Genomic DNA, 26,450 nt, shown 5'->3' on the forward strand with positions numbered 1-26,450 from the left:
TACCTTCCTGGGTACATGAAGCTCAAGTAGATAATGTCTCATATTTGCTCTGACCAGGTAGCACATGTCCCATAGGTCTGTTCTTTTCTTTCTAAGTTAAAGACTAGGACACACGAATAATACATGCTATGCCCTGAGCAATGAAACGTACAATGTTTCTCCGACTACAACATGTTTTTCATTTTCACACTTCCTAAATCTTCGATGAATATGGTGCTATCACATGTTCATTTATGAAATACTGGTCTGGGGTTTTGCTCTCACAGTTTTGGTGTAGTTTTTAAACATTTGTTTTTTAAAATGTAACTGTATAGGTTTTGATACTTATTTTAAGTGGCTCTTACAACACAGAGACTAACGACTTGATTTTACCTGCTTTGTGGCGTCAAATCGGTGCTAATTCTATATGGACTGAACATCAAAAAGGTTTTTTTACATTGTATTTGATATACTTCTCTCCTTGTAAACATTACGACGCATGTATATGGGTCTATATGAGAGAGATATTTTTTATCTTTTATATGACTTATAGGTCTTTTTATGAATTTGGATGTTTTATGCACTTGGCACTTTATAATCAAGCAACATTTGCATGCACTTTGCACTTTATAAAAAGCAAACTTTTTCTGTAAAAAACAGATTAGAAGTCCATGCATATACCTCTGAGTTTGGGAGAAATATAAATCAATAGAGATTTTCTTTACTCGATATAAACAGGATATTAAATCCACACATTAAAGTATTAACCAAAGAGCCCTACATGGATAGGTGAGGTATATACATGGACGGAGAGCACTATGCACTTTATTCAATCGCTGCTATGTACATATTTTTGCTGCTGAAATGCTATTTGCATACACATCCAAACTCTTTATCTTTTGCATTTTTGCACAAAACTCAAATCATTGCCTACATGCATCTTGTCCGAGTACCATTCGAGTTTGTTGTACGCCACATGCACTCTACAAAGCTACCATTGTCATCTGACTATCAGGCAGCCAGGAGCTACACTTGACTACTTCCTCCTTTTGATGCAATGATTAACGCACTATGGACACACAAATGCACATTTTAAATCATGGTATACTGTTGAACTTTAAAGACACATGGTTGCTTTGTGTAAATGGTGTAGTCTAAGTGGCATCACATATTGTTTTTGTCCTTTCGACATGTATTTGCAAATTATGAATGTAATACATGTCGCAAATGTTAGAGGAAGAGGTCTGTATTTTCTTATGAGTAATTATATACCATCGAGTCGTTCCAATATGGCTGCCTTGTAAAACACGTTGAATAAGTGGCTTTTAGCAGGTAGACACTCTCTATGTGAAATCAGAGAGTCTGTTTGGGGATAAATTGCAGTCCATCATCTGTGTTGTTTGTAAACCTACGTGATCAAGCGGTCTGTGTACCGCGAAACGCGTCGTTTTTTTCTTGTTTCCCTTTCCTGATGCACTTATATTAATAAAGAAAACGTGCTGCCAGGAATGCTGAGGAGTTTTTTCCACTTATGTGCTGCAAGGACATTGTTCCCCTGTTGCAGCTGCTCTCTGGAGTGCATTCCACTCGCTGCCTTTCCTTTGAAAAGCATTTATTTCATATATATATATATATGTATATATATATATATATGTGTGTGTTTGTGAGTCACTGTGTTTGAGACTGACTGGATGTGTGTTTTTGTATATGTGTGTGTGCATGTTTATGTGAGAGTCTATGTGTAACTGACTGGCTGTGTGTGTGTGGCAGTCTGTGTGTGTGTGTGTGTGAGAAACTGACTGGTCATGTGTGTGTATACATGTGTGTGTGTGTGTAGGTGTGAGAGTCTGTGTGTGATACTGATTGTGTGTGTTTGTATATGTGTAGGTATGAGAGTCTCTGTGTGTGAGACTGACTGGCGGTGTGTGTGTGTGTGTGCGTGCGTGCATGTGTGTGTGAGAGAGAGCGTGAGAGAGAGAGAGAGAGAGAGAGAGAGAGAGAGAGAGAGAGAGAGAGACAGTGTCTGTCTCGGACAGCCTTGTTTTTTTTGCCCTCCATTCTTTTCCTTTCTATCTCGTATCTCCTTTTGCTCACCATCAATGGCACCATATCTTAATAGATTCCTTACTTGCTCTAATACCCCTCAATTTCTCTTACATACTTGCATCCTATTTCGCACCCTCCCTTGAAACTTTGCACTTTCCTACTTGCACATTGGTGCCTATTCATGCAAAATGCAAAGAAAATCAGCAAATGCCAAAACTATTGGCTTTGCTACAGCTTGTTTTTCTGGCATCTTTGATGAAGCAAGCGTGATAAGTGTTTTTACATGGCAAAACTGGGATTTTGGTGCAGCCAGTCAAGGCATGTTGCACTGGCCATCTAAAATAAAGCAAGCATGGTAAGTGTTATCATGCGGCTAGACTGATGGTGCAGCCATTCCAGCTATATCTTTGGCATGGCATTTTATACTGGGCATCTAAGAAAAAGCAATCAATATGTGTTATTGCATGGCTAGACTGGCATTTTGATGCAGATATTTTTTACACTTTTTTTATTGTGGCATAGCATTTTTAATTGCATAGCCAACATGAGTATGTTCTTTCATGCATGGGGATACTGTCATATATTGGCAGCTCCAGTGTGGACATGTTTTCATTACTGGCAGTATGTGCCAAGCAAAAATGAGTATGTTCTTACATGGGAATGCTGGCATATATTAGTGAAGCCAGCATGGAAATATATGGACCCAGCCAGCGTGAACATGTTTTTATGCTGGCATATATATTGAGGAAAGGCATCATGAAAATGCATTGGGAAATACTCCTGTGCCTTGGTGGTGACTAGCATCTATTCGATATTTGTATGTGTTACCATACAAAACCAATTGGAAACTGTCTGGCTTTTTAACCCAATTTTTTACTTAAAGGGTTCTGTAAAATGCACCATTTTAATCCGTTATTCAAAACACTTTCTTGTGGCAGAACCACCGCGAAACCCGCCTTGGTTGTTCCAGGCTCTCCACCACGCTCGGTTGCTCTCGCACATTTATGGCAAAAGTTTAGGTTCTTCCATTTAAATCATTCACTAGCCACCACTGCATATAAATGTAATGTTGAAAAGTGTTTGCTTGGCCATGAATAATAATATATATACAATAATGTATTATCTGCTTTATTACCATAAACCTAATAGATGGTATGTTAAACACAGAATTAATAAATTCAGTAGTCAGAGAGAGCGAGGTAATCCAAATAATATTTTTAGATCAACATTATCCAGTTTCATAAATTCAGAAGTCTTATTTGAGCCCCAAATCTCTGCCCCATCGAACATTATATGCAACAGAGCACTTTACAGGTCATAGACCAAAACATTCCTACCGAAATAAATGTTTCTTAAATTGTGTTGCAACAGAAAACAAGAGTACTTTTGTCTTGTTTTATTATACATAAAATACCAGAAGAACATACATCAAGGTCAAGTCCTCAGAGCAAGACGGGGGAAGAATAGTATCCATTTCGTAGCTCAACAGTCACGTTTGCCATAAGTAAGACACCACCAAATTTGACAAATCAACTCTTTGTTCATTAGTATTGGATATGAGATGGTTGAAAAGTGCTACCTTTGAGGCCACACTATTGCATTGGAGCACAGCTAGTAGGAGATGGCATGCGAGGAGGGACGCACAGCTTGTGGGTGTTGTTTGGTTATTTACATACCCATTGAGTTCCCATGCCATTGCCAATTCATAAGGCCATTCCCACCCACTACCTGCCCCTCCCTGACCAAAACACATCCTCCCAGGTTCACTCAAGCAGCAGTAACATAAATCTTCGACAGGCTGCTGAGAGTTAATGGCTTAATTAGTGCTGTAAATGTGATACTTGCGTAATAAAATAGTCTTAATCAAGTATGCCTACATCCATTTGATATGTATCTGTTCCTTAAACAGAATTCCTGTTAAAAGAAGCAGAAATAAAGCCAACAGGTGTGGCGTGTGTATAGGTATTAGACATTTTCCAGTCACTAGCATATGTCCAGGTAACCATACCATGTGCAAGCTGCTGCCACATTATGGACAGTTAGCAGTACTATGTCAGTGTCTGGCAAATGCCTATTCCATGCCTTCACAAAAGTCAAAACAGTTGGGTTTGCCAATGCTAGTCACTATCTATGAGTAGGAATGGCATCTATGGATCTTATTTAGTGTTGTGTCACTTAATGTTTTGCTTTCATTCCTATTATTGTTGAGTGGGCTGATGCCAGATCTGTAACAGTCTTCTGACAGTCCCACTGCCTAAAACAGCTTTCTGTACAGCCCATTTTCACCATTGTTTTAAAGAATGGGTCAATGTACTGATATGTTTTCCTCGCAATGTATTCCCCTAAAAATCTATTCGTCTGAATGTTCTTACCCCGTACCTGTATTTTCAGCATTCTGGTGTAACATATAACGAGATATGCCCTCAGCCATCTTTTCTTTGTACATACTTTTCTATCACCGCTCTGAGATGTAAACTAACCCCATGAAATGTAGCCAATCAATGACACTGTAGTATCCAGGCAATATCTGCATCGCTGGAATTAATGTGAACGTTTTCAGACATAAAATTGCAAAACCACGTGACTGATATCACTCAAACGGCATTAGTCTGCGTTCCACAGTTATCGCCAGCGGTGTCACTTTACCAGGATGTTACCATGGATACCGTTAGGCAGACACAAACGCCAATTACAGACAGGCGTGCGCAGCTGACCCGAGGACCCCGCCTGCAGGTTATCCCGGCATTTGGACATCTTCCCTCAGCGCTGCATATGAAAGCAGAGCACAATTGCATGGCAGCATGGGTCTTTCACAAAAGCTTCATCCCCTGACTCTACTAATACTGCAAGCCATTTTGGTATCGACAAGACCAGGAGTTTCAGGCGAAACGCAGCCAAAATGAACAATGTTTTCAAGCATATGTAAGGTGGGAAGGCGTTTGGGTGCAGGACCCAATCTCTATTTCATCTAATTAAGCGTGTGGTGTCACATCTACCTTGTTGTGAGGTGGGGTTGCCACAAGTCCCCTACTTCAATTGTTGGGGACTGCACACAGTTCCTCTCTTTCCGCTGAGACTTTCAAGCCATGTGCTTCCATTTTACTTCTCTAATGGTCCGAATGAGATGATTTATGAAACCAGACTCAGCCCCTTAACTCACTCCCCATCCTCCCACAGTTAATGAAATGGGCTCCTTTTTCTGGTCGACCCCATGCTCGTTGCACCTGTATTTGAGCGCGTCAGCAGTAGAATGGTGCTTAAAAATAAGTTATGAGACTGCTACCTGTGATACCGCATCACCTCTGAGTCACGTGATGCGGGCGCACGGGATCCGAGATGTGACCAGTTGGGCTGTGGGAGGGCCAGTAAAAAAGGAACAGCAGTTTATGCCTGACCCAATACCTGTGTGGGTGTCTTCATTCAGCACAGAACCCAAAGTCACTAGGCCTGCGCCATAACACTGGCGACGAGGATCGCTAGTGCACCTGCTAACCAGAGACCGGCCGCTCCTCTGGCTCCCACAGTGGGTATGCCCGCAGGCTCACCCAGTCAACGCGAGGCTGCCTTCCTCCCATTGGGTGCTCCTGGAGACTGGGCCACCCTCCCTCAGGCCCACGGACACAGCACTTGCCTCCTGAACACTGCCCTGCACCCAGCCCTGTCAGGGGCTCAGTAGACAGGTAGTGGTGTGTGCAGGATGAAGAAGGGGCAGTGAAACCACTAGTGAGGGTGTATGTGTGCCCACATTGACTGCTGCAACAGCCTGGCTACCCACCAGCTTCTGCCCAGAGCGTTTCCTGGCCATCCACCAGCTCAAGCATACTAGCAAAGAGAAGAGGGAGGGCACGCCCTACTTAGCCCAGCAGTGAGGCAACACCAGTGTGGAAGCCACGAAAGGAGAGGCAATAGGTGCTTCACACCCATTGGGGAGGCCCCAACCACGCCGAAAGAGGTACTAAGGGCAACGACAAATCTGTGAATGTACTTAGGCCACTCCTGCACTAGGGCAACATGTGTGCAAGATTTGAGAACAAGCACCTGATCAAGCTCTGGCACTGCTGGTGCAGCAAGTAAGAAGCGCCTTTCCGATACTCACACTCTTCCTGTTTGATACCACCGACACCACCAATTTAGGTACTGGATGGTCCAGATGGATCAGGGAGTTTGATGTATACCTGGCAGCCTTAGGCCCGCAAGATGACAGGTGGGTAACACGGCTACTCACCCTGACAGCTGGCCCTGAAGTCAGAGACATAAGCTACCAAATGATGTCGAGTACACATATCTAGACCTGAAGCGCATCCTGAGTTAACATTTTGCCATCCACGCAAAGATGGATTATGAGCGATAAGTATCCCATACTACCATGCAGCTACCGGGTGAAACCATGGACAGATTTGTGACACGATTGAGGGCAAAAGTCAAGCACTGCGATTGAGGGTGAAAGTCAAGCACTGCAACTTTCATTAAAACTCCAACAAAGAAGCCATAAAATTGCAGGTCATCGCAAGGTGTGAATCAGTAGCCCTCAAAAAGACATTTCTACAAACCCCATTCCCTGGCCGATATACTGCTCCTGGCAAGGACGACAATGGCCTTGGAGCTTCAAGTATCGACCATGACGAAATTACACACTGGGACTCCGGTCACCATCAAGAAAGAAGCCTTGCACAAGATAGCTACCCAACAACCTGCAGCGAAAGACGACAGACATCTATGCTTGCAGTGTGGATACGAATTCCCTCACCAGGACACATGCCCGGCCATAGGCTAAGAATGCTCCATGTGCAGAGGAGAAGATCACTTCAGGTCTATGTGCTGTATACTGAGGACACCTCACCCAGGACCCACGGAAAACAAGACACACAGGTACACGTTGCCCCTTTGTCAGGAAATGGCTGACAGAAACAAACAGTCAGAGAGGAATATTATGCCAGAGAGAGACGCAGTGCCAGTCCACTGCATTCACCATCACCCAAAGCATGGTGGAGAGGACGATGGTGAGTACACGATTTACACACAGCCTATCCCTCCACTAACGAGTCAGAGTCGCTGTCTAGCACAGAGTGGAAAAAGAGAGGATATCTGTACACACTGGGGAATTCCAAAGCGGCAGAAAACAGCTTGACACTCCCACTCACAGTGTGAGGGACTGAATTTGAATTCGTAAGACACTCTGAAGCGACCGTTAAGGGGATGCCAGATTAGGAATTACCGAGGATTGCATGACCTCCCCGCCTCACGAAAGCAAAACAGGGCAAAACAGTTGCTGCCCTGCATGAGGCATTCACAGCAACCTGTGCAGACAAAGAGAAACAAGACTCCATCGCCAGCCTTGTCATAGACACGGAAGCCGCCTGCGGATGCATCCTCAGCTTCCGATCAGCTGTTCAGATGGGGCTCATTCACATCCTATAAAACCTCATGGCCAGCAAGTACATCTCGCAGGTGGCTAAAGTCAAAGCTGCATTCCCGGCTCTATTTAAAAGAATTGGAAAACTGAAGCTGAAGGGGCAAAAGATTCATCTCAAGAGTGACACGTCCGTGAAGCCCACAGCACAACACTACAGGGGAATACCCTTTAACATACAACATCTGGTTGAAAAAGAATTACAAGCCCTCATCGATGCCGACATTATAGAGCCAGCTGTTGGCACCACCCCATGTATATCACCAGTTTTGCCCGTCTCAAAGAAAGGCCTGGAAGGACAGATAAGGCTGTGTGTAGACATGCACGTTCCGAATCAGGCCATGCGGAGGGAACATCACCAGTCCCTGCACATCATGGACATGAAACACCTGTTGAACAGAGCCAACATCTTCTTTAGACTCGACCTCAACAAGGGGTACCGCCAGGTAGAGCTGGGTGAGGAGTCCTGATTCATAACTACCTTCACTACACACCTTGGGCTGTTCTGATATAAATGTTTAAACTTTGGCATATCACCTGCAGCCGAAATCTTACAAGAGGAAATTTGGAGGGTGATATGTCACATACCACACTGCATCAACTACAGAGATGATATCCTAATTTTTGGATGGTTGCAGGAATCCCATCATGCTACCCTACTGAAAGTATGCCGAGCCCTAAAGGACTCCAATCTCGCCCTCAACAAAGAGAAGTGCGCGTTTCATAAATCTATGGTGAAGTTCTTCAGACATATATTATCCAACCAGGGAATAGAACCTGACCCAAACAAGATCAAGGCATTGACCGAAGCCCCATGCTGGTCAAATATGGCACAGGTTCACTCATTCCTGGGGCTGGCAAGCTATTGCACACTCTACCTCCCGGACTCTGCATCCACCAGCGCTCCGCTAAGAACCCTGATGAAAATAAAAAAACATTTCTGTGGACATGGGTGCATCAGAAGGTGTTTGACAGAATCAGAAAAGAGATTGCGACTGCAGTGTGCATGTCATACTTTGACCCCAACTTTCATACCAAAGTCACGGTGGATGCGAGCCCCGTAGGTTTGGGCAACATCCTACCTCAACATTCTGGCAGCGACCACACCCCAAGGAGGATTGTGTCATATGCCAGCAAGAGCCTGACAGAGACAGAGCAACATTACTCACAGGCTGCGAAGGAAAGCCTTGTTGCCGTATGAGCGTGTGAACATTTCCATCTGTTGCTGGACTACCAAGACTTTCTTATCATGGGTAAGCTCCCTCCTTCAGAAGCCCTCTTTTCCCTTCTTGGCCCTTCACTCCCTTCTCTACTTCTCTCAGTTCTCTCTGGAATGCTCTTGCCTCTGCACTCACCACAAACTTATGATTCATATTGTGTTTTTATAGCAACTGTGCTTTAACATTTAACATTTGAAATCTGATTTGGGTGTGTTTTGCATCCACCTTCTGCCCATTATTTGTAATCTGCTAGCCCAGTGACTGTTTCCATACCGCTGTACTTGCTTATTCCTCCCACTGCCTCCTCTCTCTACTCACCCATGGCACTTTCTGTTTCTCCTATCTACTCCAACTGCTTCTAAATCAACTATCCTTCCCTTCTCCGTAAGTCTTGTAAGACGAAGTTTTAAAACGATTTCTTGGCCTCCAACGCAGGTCTCCCCATTGCTGATACCTATTGCAGCACTTCTTCCAGATAGACCCTCACCAACATCCTCTTTGTTGCTCCTTCACCAGATCTATGGACCCCTCATATGATCTCTGTGCTCTGTCCTGTATCCTCCTCTCCCATTAATGGTGTCACCCACTGGGAAGTCCTCATGGATTCATTTGACTCCTCCAGAGTCATCATTAATGTCTACCTAAACAGCACTGTCATGGTCCAAGGCCCTCAGACCAATCTCCTCCTCTTCAATAGGTGGTTCCCTGGCCTCATCACCTTCCTTTCAACTCCTGCTGTCCCCTCCTCTCCTCCCTTGGCTACCTTGCCCTCTCTTCTCTCCTCCTCTACCCCACCTCGGGCTCCCTCGCCACCTCTGCAGGGCATACCTCTGATTTGTACCCCTCCACGGAAGGTCTTTAAGGCTGGCAACCTTCTTCATCTTGCCACTCTCAACTCTCGCTTCGCTGTCAAACACTCTTCTGACATCTGCCACCTCTTGGAAGAACTTTATGTGGATGTCCTCGGTTATACCGAGACATGGTTCATGGCCAGCTCTGTCACGAGCTTTGACACACTCCTCCCTGACAGTTAAAAGATCCTCTCCATGTCCAGATCCACCTGTCTCGTAGGGGGTGTACCCGTGATCTTTCCTGAGTGGATTCCTGCCTCTATCACCCCCACTCAGACTTACTAACTTTTCTAATAGCTGGTCTGCAGGCTCTTTCTCTCTTCTAGCCATTCTCTTACTGTTGCTACTCTCTACCGGCCACCTGGGCAAATCTCATTTCTCTCTAAGTGGGAAATCCTCTCCTCCTCCTTCCTGGCCTCCACCACTCACCTCCTCCTCCTTGTTGACCTCAATATCCATCTTGATTCTCCCTGTTCCTCTTCTGTACTCTTTCACGACCTCTGCAATTCCCTCTCCATTTCTTTCCTCCCCTTAAGCCCGACTCACTCTGCAGGTCATACACATGATGTCTTGATCTCCTCTGGCCTCCCCCTCTCTGCCCCCCTGACCACGCCTCTCTCCTGGAGTGATCCCTGCCTCCTCTCCTCACAGCTCTCCCTCTCTTTCCCACAAACCAAGCCTACCCCAACATTTCCACCTACCTTCTCAGTTATCCGGCCCATGAAGCGTGTCAGTTGAGGCTTTCGCTGCCACCTTCTATCCCCCTCCTCCACCCCTGGCGGACTCACATCCTGATACAGCCCTGTCCCTGCTCTACCCTTCTATTTCTGATACTCTTAATGCTCTTGCCCCTGTCATGAGGATCCGTTTGAAGTCCAAAGCCAAGTGCAATTCCTGGTATGACTTAGACCTAGCTACACTTAAATGTAAGTTTAGGGCAGCTGAGAGGAAATGGAGGGTTTCTTGTTCATCCTCTGACAAACTGGCCTGTTGCTTGCTCCAAAGGCAATACTGACTTTCAGTCCTCACCAAAGAGAGAGTCCACATTCAAGCCTGTGTCTCTGTGGCATCTACCAACTCAGCCAAACTCTTTCAAATCTGCAAGGAGCTGGCCAACCCTGCTGCAGTCTCTACCCCTCCTCTTGCCTCCCAGGCTCTTTGCAATGCCCTTGGCACCCACTTTATCTCACAAACCCAGGACATCCTGTCCACCCTCCCCCTCCCGCCGTGTCTGCGCTCACTGACCCTCCCTCAGCCACCCCCCAACCTCCTTTGCATCTTTTCCTCTTTTCTCCCCGGATGGGGTCGCTAGACAAGTCTGATCTATGGAAGCCTTGTCAAAACAGGTTAATCCCTTTTCCTCTAAAACTATCAAGGACCACATTGATACCCTCGCTCCGGCTCTTGCCGATTTCTACGTAAATATAAATGAGCAAAAGAGTCCTCTTATTTGTTAATGGGGGCTCTGTGAATGAGGACAAAGATACAAAAGTGAAGCAAACACAATCCACAGATAGCTACCCACAGATACCCACAGATACCCACAGGTACCCACAGATAGCTACCCAGGTTTCTACACAACTCAGTCACGGGAACAAGCCCTATTATGCATGTATGAAGGAAGAAAATATTCGAATATTAATTGCATATTTCAATCCATGTTATGTTCATACATTGATTAATCTCAACATTTTTCCAAAGGCATGTGATAATACAATTTAAATCCAGTAGCTCAAGGTTATTTCCTACAGATTAAAAAAAAAATACGTGCATACTGTATAAGGTAAATTACAATCATGTCTCTGTTACCCTTATTGTCCAAACTTGTAATCATAATTTAGTGGGTTGTCACCCAATGTATGTCCTTCTGTGTAGCCTACTACACCGCTATGTTCTGGTCAGCAGGGAGGGCAAGGGTGACGTTGCTTCCTGGTACATCTTGTCTATCCCTAGTATCAAAATGTTATATGGAAGTTAAGTATCTAGGTAGTGACGAAAATATCCTATTTTTAGGCTTCATGATTGCTAACTTACTTGTTAGTTGATTCTGGTCAATCTGTCTTGTGGCCAGAAAAAGAAGTGCTTCTGTCTGAGTTTAAGCGAATGATGTCTCAGGATGCTGTGGCTTCCTGATGTAATGCTGCTGTCCCTAGTGACAGGAAAAAGTAAAAGGGTGTCTAGCTAGAGAGATTCTGCTCTATTAGTGTCATTGCTACAGGCTAACTTACTTGTCTATTTAACTGCGGGTCTTATCTCCAGAAGTCCTTCAGGAACAGTAGTAGGCATCTGCTGCGGGAGGTGACCGATCCGCGTCTGCCATATTCTCTGAGTGGAGCAGATTTTAAACCTGCGGGTGACGTCATTCATGCATGCACGAAATGCCGTCATCTTATTACCGTGGGGCGGCCGTTTTGGAATAGTGACGTCATTTGCGCGTGCGCGAAATGACTTATCACAATGTTTTTGTTTATGTATTCTTTCTGAAACGGAGTCAGATGTCAATGACATATGCTCTATCTACTGCCGTAGATAAGTGTGTGCAGTATTGAAAAACAATAATGTGAGAAAGTAAAGAATGGAAAAAAATAAGTTGTTTAGTTTCACGCAGTATTACGAACATGCAAAAAGACTCTTGAGAGTAAGTAACTACCCCTTACATCATATGTGGAGTATGTGACCATTAGTTGTATACTATGCAAGGCAATTTGTGGAGAGTAAGAAGTACACGCACTGCATTTTGCCAATAAAATGAGGAATTGTCTATTCAAAGCTCATCCAGATACAGTGGATATCAAAAAAATGCTTAAATGCTAAGTGATGGATATAGCAACGTGGTTTCTATATAGGAGCTGGGAATTACTCACTTACCGACTGAAGATGAGCAATGAAAATGTAAAAGTCGGGATAAACAACTATCCTGTGGTTGTGATGTCTAATGGTGTAATATGTTCTGACCATTTGATAAAAGATTGTTAGTGTCCTTAATAAGTGAATAATTACAAAATACTGAGATAAATGACTCCTTGAGCCATGTTTGTCATTGGTCCCTTAGAAAAGAGGTTACATGCATAACATCGAGATTAGGTTGCATTTTATGGTCATGCATGTTAGTTGAACAGTAACTTACCCTCATGATGGGGTGTACAATCTCATAACAAGACTTTTTGTCGTTAACAGGTGACTTGTCATCATGAACAGTTTACTTTATAGATAGTCTTTACAAGAAATCTATTTGTGTTTATACCTAAGTGTAGCCATTTGTTGGTATCTATCTCTCATCTGTATTTATTCCAGACTAGGTACCCTAGTACTCCAGTGTGGATTAAGAGTAAACCAGGGATCTCTCTGTTGGTCTTCTATGATTCATTGAACACCACATTGGCTGGTTCGTAATTTTTTGTGATTTTACAAAAAGGGTCCTAAATAGCACTCTTCATTCATTCCGAGTGGTATCATTGCATCTAATTTCTGAATCCAAAAAAGTTCCCTTTGTGCTAGAAGTTTTGGTAAATTTCCTCCTCGTGATAGTGAGTGTGAAACCTCTAGAATTACCATTCTCATTTGTGAGATGTTGTGTTTTTGATCCCGGTAGTGTCTAAAGACCTGTGATTTAGTGTTTTTGGTCCTAATGCAGGACTTATGTTCTGTCCACCTTTCTTTCGCCTTCCGGTTGGTTTTAGCTACGTAGCACATCCTGAAGGGACAGCAGATGGCATAAATTACATTTTTTGTATCACAAGTGGTATAGTGTTTAAGCATAATTTTCTTGCCTGTGTTAGGGTGTCTCACATTGTCCCCTTTGATGATATTGTTACAATGTTGGCAATGCAGACAGGCAAACGTGCCTACTTTCTGTTTGCATAGGGTGACTTGTGTTGTTTTTTTTTTGTTTTTCTGCTTTGATTAATTGGTCTCTTATGTTTCTTCCATGCTTGTATGCCATCATGGGAGGATTTGGGAACAGTTCTTTCAAGGTATTATCCAATTTAATGAGGTCCCAATTTCTATGTATAACCCCCTTTACTTGAAAACACTGGCTAGAGTATTTGAGCGTGTGCATAAGGTTCTTTGGTTCCTTCTTGGTGTTGTTTTGAAGTAACTCTTCTCTTTCTTGTGTATTTGTTCTCACAATGGCTTCGTCAATTGTTTCTGCAGGGAACCCTCTTTCCAGAAATCTTTGCTTCATGATGTCATATTCATTTTGTAGTGTATCCTTATTTGATGTTATTCTCTTAAGCCTGAGAAGTTGGCTACGAGGAAGGTTTTCTTTCAGAAGTTTTTTGATGAAAGCAACTATTACGAAGGCAGCTGTTGACATCCGTCGGTTGTCTGTAGATTTTGGTTTTAAGTCCCACTCCTGACCTTTCCACTGTTACGTACGTCCAGGAAATTAACCATTGGTTTACCTATCTCTATTGTAAAACCGATTCTTTGGTTATAGCCATTCACGTTTTCCCAAAACTCCAGTAGTTCGCTTTCAGTACCCATCCAGATTCCGAAAAATATCATCTATGTATCGTCGCCAACACTTGACTTTCTCTCTCCATTGTTGGTTCTCCAATGCATGAGTAGTTTCAAATTGATGCATAAAGATATTCGCATACGATGGAGCCACTGATGGACCCAAAGACGTTCCAGATATTTGAAGAAAGTATTGACCATTGTGTCTAAAGTAGTTGTTATAGAGGATGATGTTCATCAATTCTATAGCAAACACTTTGCATATGTGAACATCTTGGTTTGAGAGTAGGAACCATTCAAGAGCTTCTATGTCTTCTTGGTGGGGTATTGAAGTATAAAGGCTGTTGACGTCCATGGTAAAGAGAATGAGATTCTCCTCTGTCAGGTTCATTGAATTGATTATACTAAAAAAATAGTAGTATCCTTGAGGTAGGTTATAGTTTTTTGCACCAATGATGTAGTGCTTTGTCTGGATAGATTGCCAATGGTTGGAATACACTGTCTGTCTGTGTCACTATTGGTTGAAAGGGAGGATAATTTTTATTTTTGTGGATTTTAGGTAGAATACCGGAGTAATGTAATATTTCTGAGTGAGGAAGTCTGCTATTTTGTCAGGGACCCAGTCCATGTCTGTTGCTTTGTCTACTGCATTCTTGATTATGTTTTTGATCCCCAAAATAAGGACACCATCCAGTATAAGTATGTCGTAGTGTCATTAAGGAGTTTTGAGCAGCCCATATTGTAGAGCGAAGTGTCCATTAATACTAATGCTCCTCCCTTATCCGCTTGTTTTAGGGTTAGACTATTATCCTCAGCCAATTGTTTGATAACTAGTAGTTGGTGTTTGCGGATATTTCTGGTTTTCTGTGGTTCATATTTGAGGCGCCTCAAGTCTTTGGTAGTTTTCTGTTTGAAGAGGTTGATGAGTGTATGATTAACCTGTGGATGAAAGCTGTTTTTATTTTTTAGTTCCAAATATTTATGTTTGGCTACTGGATTTAAGTTGTCCTCAATGTTGTTGAAAAACACTTTGAGTTCCATTTTGTGAATAAGCTTGAATAGATTGACTTCCTCCTTAAAGAATGAGGTGTTGGTGGTAGGTATGAAGGAGACTCCTAAATTAAGTGTCTCCAACTGTGCTGTGGTCAAAGTTTTTGAGGAAATATGGATTAGGAGATTTTGACTTATTTATTTTTCTGCCGGAGCTTTCTTTTTTCATCTTCTTGTCTTGCAATCCCTAAAAAAGGTTGTTGTGGGGTACATGTTGATTGTCCCACTGTTGGTTCTTCCTGTGGCTCTGTTGCTGGAGTATTGGTGCTTGTTGTGGGTCTTTCTTCCAATTCTCCACTCGTTACTTCACTGCTGTCAGTGTTGTTGTTTGTCTGGTAAGGTTGTCTAGGGGATATGTTCTGTGTGGGCCTGCTATTGGCATAAAACTCCTGCCAAGTATAGATAATGTCCCTTGCGTAGTCAAATGTATCTCTTCTGAATGTCCTTATTTTACGCTGTTCGATGTCTTTTTTGTATCCTTCAGGTTTCGAATTAGTGTCCTCCAAAATTTGTTTTAATTCTGCTGTCGTTTTCAATTTGGACAATTATGTTGACACGTCGTCTATCTCCTGTTGTAAGTTATTAACCGATTTTGCTAATTCTTAAATAGTTAATAGAATTAAGTCCAAAGAGCATTTATTTAGAATGTGTTCCCACCTTGCTACGAAGTCTTTAATCTCTTTGCACAGTGTTGGTCTGAGATATACCCTGAGTCCTCTGGGGATACGTTTGGATTTATAGTATTGAGCAAGTGTGGTTGCATGTCATTTCTGTGATATTTCCCGTCTAATTAGTCGTTCAAGTTTTTGTATTAGACGATCTGGGTTTTCATCAGTTGATGTTTGCTTACTTGTATCTTTAATTAGGCCTAAGATTCGTGTTGCCTCTTCATCCGAAAAAGCCAAAGTAGTGGCTGCTTTATCTGTGAGTGCACTGATGGTTGAAAATGACATTATAGTATTCAGGGTGCTAGTGGTTATTGATGATAACAACTCACTATGGGAAGCGAAACTAGAAAAGCTCAGAACCACAAAGCACACCTATTCAAAAATTGGTTTAGTTGATTAAAGTTATTCATCAATACATTTAGTTGTTAGATGAATGTGATTAGAGGTGCAGGGAGAAGTACTCAGCCCTGGTACCTAGGGTGGACAATATAACGAGAGACAAATGGTTTCCAAATTTAAGAAACACGTGTCCCCTGCACACTATCTGTAAGGCCAAAGCCTGTATATAATTTATGGTTTTAGAGGCAGGCTCTGTTGTTCTAGACTCAACAAAGGGAGTTGAAGTCCAGACCTTTCCTCTTAGCTTGAAGACCATTTGTCCTACTTGTCTGGCTAGCTATCGCACAATTTCCATTACTCCCTTTTGGGTAAACTCCTTGAAAAGTTGGCCAACTCTAAGCTAATCCTTCTTTCTGATTCTGTTGCTTCCCTCCATGACCACCATTCTGACTTCAGAGCTGCCAGAAGCACGGAAACTGCTTTCCTGAACATCTGTGAAGATTTGCTCTCCAACCTTGACTCTGACATTCCCTCTGTCCTCATCCTACTCGATCTCTCTTCTGCCTTCGACACGGTCAACCATATCACCCTGCTCAACTGTCTCTGTGATAACCTGGGTATCACTGATCAGGCTCTGGCCTGGCTGACCTGTTTCCTCTTTGATCAACCCCCCCAGGTCTGACTTGGGTCCTTCATATCATTTATCTCCCTCTCTACCTGTGGTATTCCCAAGGGGTGTAACTTCTCGCCCTGGCTTTTCAACCAATACCTGGTAACTCTCGCCCACTGAATTGCCATTTTCTGCTCACATTTCCGGTGCTACGCTGATGACACTAAACTCATCTTCAGGCTGCCGTCAGTCACCTCCTCTCCTACCCTCATCTCTGATTGCCTAACTGCCATTCAAAATTGGTGTGCCGCCAATGATCTTTCTCTAAATGCAAACAAGACTGAGATCCTCCTCATCGGTACACCTTCACCATCCTTTCCCCCTACTCTCTGGCCAGCCTCCCTTGCCCCTCCTCCTGCCCCTACCTGCAAGGCCAAGAACCTCTGGGTCTTCTTTGACTCCACACTTTCCTTCTCTGCCCACATCTCTGACGTCTCTAAAAAGTCAAATTTCCGACTGCACCTCCTCAGAGGTACTCTGTCCTTCCTCTCCTTCCTCCAGAAGCTCACTGTCTCCCAAGCTCTGGGTCTCTCGAGGTTGGACTATTGTAACAGCTTCTTTCTAAATCTACCTGCCTTTTCTCTCCACCCTTTACAACGTATCCAGAACAGCACTGCAAGACTTGTCCTTGGTCTCAAGCCCTGGGATCATATCTCTCCAGCTCTGAAATCCCTTCATTCTTATGCTGGCACCATGAACAGTAAGTCAAAACCGTACCTGGTACGCTCTAACTCTTGATTTCATGTTCCTGTGGTATTGTAAATAAAATACCACAGGAGCATGAACTTTTGGCGGTATCTCAGAACACCCTTACCACCAGTTAATCTCTATACTGACATTTGTATAAACTGAGAAGGACCCACTTCACAGTGACCAGTTTTGTTTTGTAGTTTACAACATATATTAAGTAAACTACCGCCTGCGGTAAAATGAGTTTACAACCTGTTCTGCATCAATCTGTCTGCCAACCCAAGAAACCAGAACACATAATAGGTACTCTGAGGCTAATTCATCTTTCTCTTTAGTTCTTTATAGAAGATTTGAATTATGCAAAATATCAAAACAAGACATGCAATGCAGAGCGATCTCACATAACTTTTTCTGTGATTCAAAAATGAAAATGAAATATTCACAAATACAATGCATCTGCAGTTGCTTTTCCCACAATAAATGACCTCGACCCACATAACGGGCTCCACATATCCATGTACTAGCATTGCAATTCAAAACATTGTTATCAAAAAGCACTAAACTCGTGGTATTTGCTTTTCATGCTTAATGAAACTCTCTAAATATATTGCACACTTTTTAAATGGAATGGAAAACACCAGAAACATATCTGTCTATGTTTGTAACGGTGACATTACTTTCCTGGCTGTAACTATTTAAGATACACTCATCCAGAGCCCTTGAATAACACCCACATTTGTTAATTTTATGACAATATTCTTCAAACTACACGCTCCTCAATTGCACTGAAACGTATCAAATAATAATGTTAGATTATGTGTGCTCCCAGGCTGGATGCGAAGCCAGGACCCCGCTCTGTTTGTCTGGATAAAGCCTCACTGGGGAAATCCTTTTATCTGGTTTCACCCACTCACCAGGAGGAGATATCACCCTATACCCTGTGCTTGCCTGTCTGCTTGCGAATGCAGTATGCTTCGTCCAGGGACGGTGAGTGTTCAAGATTCGGGAGCAAGAGACAGTGCCCCAGCCAGAGAGAGAGCCAGCCAGAGAGAGAAGAGCCATCCTTCGGACTGCAATTCTTTTCAACGCTCTGTCTATCACCTATAAATGTATGATAAACTACTGCCTCTGAGGGTGATGTCATGTGTCCATCAGAACTACCTCTTATTGACAAACCAACCCACAAGAATGTTCTAGAAAACCAGTGGTTTGCCTGGCTGCTTAAAAGGCAGCAACAGATGAGATTGTTACATTTCTTTGCACTGTCTTTCCTGTCGCACTGTCTTTCCTGCCCTGAAAATGAAAACATGGTCAGTTTGAGTAAAACAGGCTCCACATTTCCCAGCTCACATTCCTCACGTCTTCGCAACAAAGCAACTTTTATTGTGCACATTTTATTCTCTTTTAAAATAAGCCAGCTTTTCATCAATATTTTGCACTAATATTCTTGCACCACAGGGCCATATATTGATCTGCCTTGAATATTAGTAATGGGATAGATTAGTGGTTAGGGGTTAGTAATTGTTAGTCTTTATGTTTCATTGAAACTCAGTCCATAATTACTGTGGAGTGGTGCAAGATGATAACACCAGCTATTATCAGTGCTAAATTCAAACCCCACTTTTAGCTGAAATGTGGACTGTGCATTTACAATACTGACATAGATTCAGCTCCAAATCTCACACCTGAGTCTCACATTCTTGCTGACAAATGGGTTCAGTTTTCATCTTGATGAAATGCTGACGTGGCTAAAATTTAGATACTCCTCTCTTCCTAAATGCCATTAGCTGTCATGACTTTATTTTAGAGATCTGTACTATTACTAATTACTGTACATTATGGTGGTATTGATACTAGAGAACTGTACAGTCACCAATTATTGAATATCTATTGTGGCAGTATCACTAATTGTTACATATCTATGAAGAAATGGTCTTCAATGTTCAAGGTACTTAAAGACTGGTGAGATACCGGCAAAGTGTAATACAATTGCTGCCACTTGGTCTGCCGGAACTACGGGCAGATTCCAAGTGGTGGAAACACTGGTAAATCCCCATTCCATGGATTTGCCGGTGTGACCAGCACTGGTGTTACCGGGCCGGTAATAACAGCAGTTTTTTGCTGGTAGGGTGACGGATATACCTCCAGCTCAGACCTCGAGGTAAATCCTCCACCCTACCGGCAAACTTGTAGTTGGCCGTTCCGGAAAAGTGCTGGTATACGATATTACCAGCACTTTATTTCCAGACGGCCAACTTGCACTGAGGCCCATACTATTTTACACATTCCATATAGAGCATTTTTGTGTTAGCAAAACATATTCATAATTGAGAAGTCAAGTTGTCATTATACATAGTGTGGCCACTGTAGACAAAGGGGGGCGACTGCAGTAAATTGATTTTAAGTTTATCCCCTAAGTTCTTCCCATGTTGTTATATGTTCTTGACACTCTATTGGATAGCCCTCACATAAATGAATATGGTGTTGAAAAAGACAGAGGTGATCGAAATAGCTGCCTCGCAGATGTCAAAACGTGTTGACTGTGTTTGGTGTCTCCATGAAACTGAATGTTTGTGATGGCAACTGATTATAATTGGTAACAGGAATCGGGAATTAAATGATTCCTCTTCCTTCATTGCTCCGTGTACTATTTAATACAGTTGTTAGTTATCATTGTATTATGTCCTCTGTTGTTAGCCCCAGTAAGTGTCTTTTTTAAATGTGTTAATGTAATTTCTTCCTTAATGCCATTAATTGCCATGAATTCATTTTAGACATCTGTACTATTAGTAATTGCTGTACATCTATTGAGCTATTGTCAGTAGAGTACTGTACTGTCATCAATTGTTGAATATCTACGGTGGTATTGTCACAAATTGTTACATATGGATGAAGACATTTCTTCAATCTTCGAGGTGCTTAAATACTTAACATGAGGCATACTATTTTACATATTGCACATATTGTTTTGCGGTATCAAAATCTATTCATACTTCAGGTGTCATTTGGTCATTATACCTAGTGTGATCACTGTAAACCTAGGAGGCTGGTCTGTAGTAAAGTGATTTTAGGTTAAGCTCCTTCCATTTTGTTATGTGACATGACAAGAAGGATCAGTTAAGAACTGTGCCGATGGTACTCATGTCTTTTTGGATGTGCGTAAGACGTATTCCATTTTGTATGCTGTCGCACCAGGCAGAGAGAGCAAGGAGGATGCATACAATGGTGTGGCACTGGTGCGTAGTGGTCAGGAGTTCTTCCCAAATGTTCATGAGTGTGGTTTAAGTACATCCTCAGGGAGAACCCTGGTGGGCTGATGCTCAAGAAGCTGTTGTGCACCAGGTATGAAAATACCCTTGATTCAAGCACTTTCGGACAGAGGGAAGATCTGAGTATGGCCTGCAATTTGCCTGAATCTCTGGTTATGACAAGAATGTTATAATAGTTCAATCAATTTGCTTTATCCAATATAAGTCATCAAATCTACAGACATATAAATACAAAATACATAAAAGACATCGGGCCTCATTACACGGATGGCGGTGGACCAAGGTGCTATTAGCACCTTGGTCCATGCCGGTAAAATACCGGCACCGCCTTGGTGGAAAGGGGAATTAGCGCCCTATTCCAAGGTTGGCGGGGCGGTAATTCCCCTTTCCCCCATTGCCCTTCCCCATTCCCATTTTTGCCCCATAGGGCTCTATGGGAATGGGGAAGGCGCTAATTACGGTGCCCCAAATTGCGGTACTGTAATTAGCTCCCTGGTCCCTTTGTGGGTTGGTTTTTAACACCTGCAAAAAGCAGGCGTTAAATTCACCACTATAAATGTGGGAGATTTATAAACTATAAATGTGGGAGTGAACTAGAAAAAGAACCATCTTGTCCCTGAGCCCCTGGATTGGTTTTTACAGGACCTGAAGAAGCCACACAATTGACCTGCTGTTGAACTAAGACTGCACTCTCTGCTAGCTTCACCGGAATCCATGTGCCTCATTTCTGGTGAAGGATTCATGCAGGCACCAGCTAGCCTCCCTTTCTGGGAGTGAAGCAGAAAAGGACCAATCATGTCACTGAGCCCCTGGATTAGGACTCACAACCCTGGAGGAAGCAAAGCAGATGTATTAATGTGTTCTAAAGCTTTGAACTGTCCTTGCTAACAAGTAAAACATTGCACTGCTGCTCTTGTCATTTCTTCAAACATTTTGAACAGCTTTTACTGCAATCATCGAACAGGCTTGATGCTGCATCATGCTAAGCAGAGCATGTCACTGGTCCAGCTTGAACACCAGCACTGCTGCAGAGGACTTCGAACCGTTGTGCCTTGAACACCACATCAAACCACCAGCATCTTAACACTGATCCATACTTAGCTTTTGAAAAAAACCTGGTGACCTCATCAAATTGCACTGTCCGTATTCCGCATCGAACGCACGATGTGCAAAGGATTTTGAACATTGTAGACCTTCAGGATCACAACTTTGAACCACTCCAGACCTTAACTTGAACTGCTGGAAACATTGCATCACTTGCTGACCAGAAACAGCAGTTACCAATGTCTTGAACCAGCATGACCTTTTGAACTGACCCTGGTGAGCCCTCTGAATTGCATTACATGAACACTGCATTCTAACCACAAGCTGCTATCCCTAGGGCCTTCTTAAGCACTTTGGGTGCCCCGGGCACGGACACCTCGGGGGCCCCCCTCCAACAGACCAAAGGAATTAAGGGATATAGACTATCTAGTGCGCCCCACCCAGTCTCACGATAACAACCCCCGTACCTTGATATGCTGTCTCGCAGAGATCAGAATAAGCATGGTAAACTTCCTTTCAGATACCTTACACTCTTCATTCATGTTGTAATCAGAGTGATTAACAAGTAGCATTTCAAGGGCAACATTAGCAGCCTACGCGAGGGTGTTTTTGTTCAAGCATAGGTCCAGCAAACATTTAATCCATTGCAGCCACGTGAAAGGTATACTGGACATAGTATACCTGCAGGGCACAGGTTTTATGACAAAGGTACACATAATCCAGAATAGTCTGAGATTAGCTGCCTCAGAGACAGCAAAAGTGCCCAAGCATGGATACAGATGAACAATGGGAAGCAAGGATCAAACTACACATACCATACCATAGCATAGAGAGTGGACGAAGATTTGAAGATACCAGAAAGGTCTCTGTATCCTGACAAACTGAGATTAGTAGTGGGACATGGTTTTCAAGCAGTGTCGCCATTCGAGAGCAAAGAAACAGGTGTCTCTGGTGTGCAATATAACAATGCTCACTATCATTATAGAGCAAGTAATGTCGCCATTTCAAGCAGTGTCGCCATTCGAGAGCAAAGAAACAGGTGTCTCTGGTGTGCAATATAACAATGCTCACTATCATTATAGAGCAAGTAACACTATGGGCCTCATTACGACCCTGGCGCTAAGGGGTCTGCGCCAGCGTTAGCTGCGCGGACCCCTTACCGCCAACTACGAGTTCCAGGAGCGCCATGGTCATTTTTCCGCCCGCTTTTTGCGGGCGGAAAAATCCATGGCGCTCTGGGACCTTGGTGTTAATTACGCCACCGTATTTTACGGTGGCGTAATTAACTCCTTCCCCACTCCCATTGAGCCCTATGGGGCCGAAATGGGAATGGGGAAGGGTAAATGGGTCAATGGGGACTTCCCGCCCCGCCGACCTCGGAATGGGGCGGTAAGTCCGCCATCCGCCATGGCGTAAAGGGACTTTGCGCCATGGCCGGAAAGTCCGTCGCTGGCGGAAAAAATCCGCCAGGGTCGTAATGAGGGCCTATATATAGTCAGTGAAACCATGAATTAGTCTTTTTTAAAGATTGTACCCTCAGAACGAAATCACTCTGAAGGGCTGACAATTTTGAAAGTTTTAGGGACTTGCAATTTTGACAAGTGGGGAAATACAAGATTAAATGAGATACCCAGGATCACACATTGATTATGAGGTGAAGCTGGGATTCGTACCCACAATTTCTGGTCTTACCAATTTATTTTCTAATATTTACAGAACTGAATTGTAAAATATGAAAATCACATAACCCAATATAACATTTTTTAAAACAAAACGTTATAGAAACATATTGTTCAAAATGGGAATGATTCTAGCTTCATTGTCTCCATCATTAAGGAAAGTATATAAATACCAGCATACTAATGGATGTGATCTTAAAAGATTTCAAATAGGTTTCGCTTTTGTATTGAAAAGCTTTAAATACACCCCAAACACGGGCTTGTGCAATGGTATTTAAAAATGTGCAGAAAAACTGTTTGGTTGTCACATAAGCAAACCTTAAAATATGCTGGTAAGAAGCCTGCAATATCTGCTCTCTTCTGTCTATAACTCCTTCCACTCAAATGGCCTACATGATAGGAAAGATCAGGTAATTGGTCAAACAATGCCACCAGTATTTGAGAAGAAAACCTTTTCATAGAAGGCAGTACAGTACTGTCAGTGATATAAGAATTTTCCAGGATCACTGTATTGTCTGCTGGCAAAGCCAGGGTCCAAGCATGAACACTTTGGGTCCACAGTATGGAATTCGGATACTCAAACACCTCTAACACTTTATTGTCATCAATGGAGGTGCCTGCCTAGCTTTTACAACTCACCATCTAAACAAACTAATTGCTAGACCATCACCATCATGTTAGTTTCTATAGCAACCACTATCTACTGCAGGTACATTGGTGATGATAACACCTGGGGTGCTATAAAACAATGTACATTTACATGCAGGCTTAACAACTTCATACATTGGAAACACTGAGTCAGCCTTGCTGGAATTTGGTATTGTAATCTTGAGTGTGAACGCATATCTCGGCAATGAGTGCTTCACACACTGAGCTATCCTCTGAACCACCGGGCCACTCAACTGCATCAATATGTAATTCAACTTTGGCTATAGCACATGATCAATATAATACCCAAAGGAAGGTGAGAATGCTACAGTTGTTGTGCCACACAATCTATTTATACCACAGTGAGCATAGCATTACAGGATGAAAAGATCTGAACAAAATGTACTTGTCAACAACAGACAGAAACTAGGTTTAGCCTTAGCAACACACCATAGAAAATCCTGATGTGGGATACTTAATTTTGTCGATTTAGGGAAACTGACTTTTTTTTTATAAGACTCTTTCTTGGGGCCCCCTCCAAGGTGGGGGCCCAGGGCAAGTGCCCCTGTTGCCCTCCCATAAAGATGTATCCCTTGAAACTGACATAACGCCAGCTAATCGCTTTGACCTGCATGACTTGTTGCATCTGAAAGACGTTCAACCTACAAAGACAGCATTTTGAAGCCTGGTTCGATACTGTCAAACCACCAAGAACTGAGAAATGTACTGTTGGGGCAACTCAACAGCCCCCTTTGTCCACTTTTGTGATGCTAGTGACTGCTAGGCAACCCATTTCCGCCTTTTTAAACAAGACATAACCTGCTGCTGATTACTGCCCTTCACTGCTGCTACATTACCCAGATAAGGACGTAATTTCTTTTTTAAACAATGTTTTACCAAATTCCATATCCACTTTTGAAAAGAAGTTTTGGTGTTTTTCTTTATCAGCAATTGATTTTATTTTCTATACTACAATCTCATCTGTAAGGTTCGGACCAAGTTCATCATGGCTTCTTCGTTCCACTATAATGGTGCCAGGCTGTGGTGTTTCCATCCCAGTCAGTGTGTTCGGGTTCATCTACTGATCTCGCAAGGCTGATGGCATTGACACAGGGATGTGCGGCTGCAGCTTGTTGTGTGAATGTGTTGGGTCAGGCAGTGTGCACTCTTTGGGTTGCACGTGGGAAGAGGTGGCAGGTGACAGACAGACATATAGTGAGTGAGGTGTGGTCTTGTGGGAAGGAGGACAGGCAGGTATTTGTCTAACAACATGACGGGAGCAGTAGCCATGTGTGACGCAGGCACCTGCCTGTGTGTGTTTGTCCTACAGGCACGCAAAATTGTGTGTGTATATGCATATAGCGGGACACAGTTTTCCAAATTACGAATTAAACATATACAATATTAACAACAGAGATCAAATTGTTTTATGTGATTGTTTAAGTAAAGCAAATGTGAACATCTATAATCTCAAAGCATTCTATGGGGGGTAAGACAGTTTACAACACCATTTGGCCTTGCAATGTTGGGTGGCATATTGGGTGCTGGTTCCTATCCTGGTCTCTTGGAACATAGATACTGTGTTCATAGATAGTGTTCATAGATAGAACACACATATGAACACATAGATGTGTTCATAGATAGAACATAGATACTGTGGCCAGTGCCCTCCTATTTTTTTTTTATTTTTTTTATTGTAACATTTAGTTTATACACACTTTTATTACAAACAACAACCAGTCCCACATAAAACAAACAACAACCAATCCTACACAGAACACAAAACTAGAGGGAGCGACATTAAATGCACATAAAGGAAAAACAAACCAAGAAACAATGGGCAAGTAAACAGGGTGCCTGGGATATCACATATCTATGTGACCTTATTTAACCTCATCTATATTTGAGAAATATTTCATTCATTCTTTCCTAACTAGATAATTGTAGAGATCTCATTTCCTATATTACTACATAAGTTATAAGTCTTAAATACAACGTTACAGCCCCCTCCTCGTCTCTCCCTCTTCAGTTAGCTCAGACCTTATTAGAGAATCGTTCATGGCTTTAGATTGTCTACGAAGACTTTGGGCCTCATCACGAGTTGGGTGTTAATGCTGGCGCTAATAGCACTGATGTTATTAGCCCTACCGCCAAACCCACCGGCGCTATTAGTGCCGGATCACGGGTTTGGCGGAACAGGAAATCCCCATTCCCCATTGTGCCCATTCGGGAATGTCCCATTCCCCATTGGGCTCAATGTGGAAATTTCGCACTTTTACCGCTGGTGAATTTCTCGACGGCGGTAAACGCACCAAAAATTGGTAAAATCTCTGCCGTCTGGAGGGAAATCAGTCAAAGCCGTGATTTGGCGGACCATTAAATCCGGCGGTAACAGTGCTACCGCTGATTTAAGAGCTACCACCAAA

The sequence above is a fragment of the Ambystoma mexicanum genome, chromosome 9 (assembly GCF_040938575.1).
Source record: "Ambystoma mexicanum isolate Mex_15411 chromosome 9, UKY_AmexF1_1, whole genome shotgun sequence".
Lineage (NCBI taxonomy): Eukaryota > Metazoa > Chordata > Amphibia > Caudata > Ambystomatidae > Ambystoma > Ambystoma mexicanum.